The following is a 2,140-nucleotide window of genomic DNA, read 5'->3' as shown; positions in this document are numbered from 1 at the left end:
AACCCATGGTGAGGACATTGTTACAAGAGATCATTGAATCTCTCTAAAAACCTATAAAGAGATTCTCCTTCTTGTTGCACACTGGCACTAATTTTCTGCCTAAAACATGTGGTTCTATTCTTAGGGTAAAATTTTTGATAGAACGCAGCAGTGAGTTCATTCCAAGTTTCTATAGATTCAGAGGGTAGGTTATGCAACCATGACTTACCCTTATCCTTTAAATATAAAGGAAAAATCCTAAGGTTCAGGACTCCATCAGTAAGGTCTTTTATTCTAATTTTTCCAAAAATCTCCTCAAAGTCCCCAACATGAAAATAAGGGTTCTCATCATCTTTCCCTAAGAATATAGGGACCATCTGAATAATACTAGGTTTTATCTCAAAATTAGACGTAATGGATGGCAATTTAATGCACGAGGGTCGGGTAGACCGAGTTGGAAACATGTAATATCTCAAAGTTGTCATCGTTGGCACAACTGAAGTACTATGGGTACTTTCCTCACGAAAAGACATATTTTCAAAACTGAAGTTTCCGAAAACAGGTCTCTCAAAAGAAGAGTCTTCGAACTCCCCGCTTCCACAAGAAGTACTACTAGGTTTTTCACTAATTAAACTACCTAGAGTGTCTCTTTTCCAAGCCCGTTCTCTAATAACCTCGGGCATACACTAGAAAAACAAAATTAAATAGAAAAATCCTAAAAGAAAGGGAAGTTATAAACAAACACATACAAGGCTGACTCCACCACAGCAAACCTACTGATTTCTAGCAAACAAAAAGCATGATGGCTCTACTTTGATTGTTTCTAGACCAGCTTCTATTCTTTTGATAGGCAGTTCGTTACAATTTAAGCAAACCTCTCTAGAATCAATCTGAGTTAAAGTAAGTTGAATAGAGACAAGGGAAGCTCAATGGAGCTTTGACACTCAGGCCTCACTGGAAAAATAATCACTTGGGTTATGTATGGGCTTTCGTAGGCACAACAAATTAATAAATACATTTCCCACTAATTAACTGGTAATGTAGTGGTAGTAAGAGACTGTTCCCACAGAGAGCTGTGTAATTGATAGGTTATTTGTATTAGTAAAATAAAGTAAATAACAAAAGGGATTTTGGTTGTAAGATAAATAAAAAGACAATAACAAGAAAGAGATGATTAAGGAATCCTTCGCTGTTACCAAGCGTTAACAAGATTAGACTACTTATCTATCGTTCGTAAGAACCATTCATCACCAACCGTTGAATAACAGCTAGATCAGTGTTATCCCCAAAACTCCTTCAATCACTGGATACGGAAGTTCTCGACTACCAGATTCTATCCAACGAACCACCAAGTAGTAGATCACTTAAGGTGTAATCCAATCGAACGCCTTAAGCTTTGTGAATTTAGGTTGATCCCAGTATTTAAACTCTTTGATCAAGGTTTACTTTCTGGTGTTGTCTTCTCACACGATCGCTCCACAGAATCCCTTTGTAAGCTCTCGCGATTTCTACTTGTGTAGAGAGTTAATCGACGATTACTTATCTCATAACTTCTACTAGCAATAAAACAATCAATAGATTAATCTAGTATGCATCCCAAATCAATCTAAGAATAACTCATAAACCCTAGATATACTAAAGATAAACGATGATGATAAAAACTCTCAATAGATTTGTATTATTAATAAAGCTTGACGCTTAGAACATTGAATTCATCCTTAATCAACAAAGGATTTAGCCACTCATATTACAAAGAAGATGAATAATGGTGGTTTCCCCCTAAAGGGGTAAACCTTAGGTTTTGATGTAGAACTTGTGATATGAGATCGATGATACATGACCTAATACCTTTTTATAGGTTTACATTGCTTGGCCATCAAGTATTTAGTTCGGTTCAAGAACCCGACCCGAAAATATGACATAAAGACCCCAAACGTGACCTTAGGCCTTCCAAGGTATTAATACACGTTTTCCACTTGCTAAGTACGCGTACCCAGTCCGCAAAATTCAAATTCCAGCAGAAATTTTTGGAATTAAAGTATGCGTACCCGTCCACATACTTTACTGTCTTCGGTATTCAATAAAAGCTTGTTTTGGCCACAACTTCTTCATCCGAACTCGGAATGACCTCATTCTTTTTATCTTTCAATTCTCTTCAAGA

The 2,140-nt window shown here is 36.6% G+C and overlaps 1 pseudogene; it reads left to right on the top strand.

The window, feature by feature from the left end:
- Positions 1-127, top strand: LOC113276827 (annotated as a pseudogene).
- Positions 128-2,140: the final 2,013 nt, after the last annotated feature.

This window comes from Papaver somniferum, chromosome 4 (assembly GCF_003573695.1).
Source record: "Papaver somniferum cultivar HN1 chromosome 4, ASM357369v1, whole genome shotgun sequence".
Taxonomy (NCBI): domain Eukaryota; kingdom Viridiplantae; phylum Streptophyta; class Magnoliopsida; order Ranunculales; family Papaveraceae; genus Papaver; species Papaver somniferum.
Note: the sequence above shows the minus strand (reverse complement) of the source record. Positions and strands in the feature narration are given on the sequence as shown.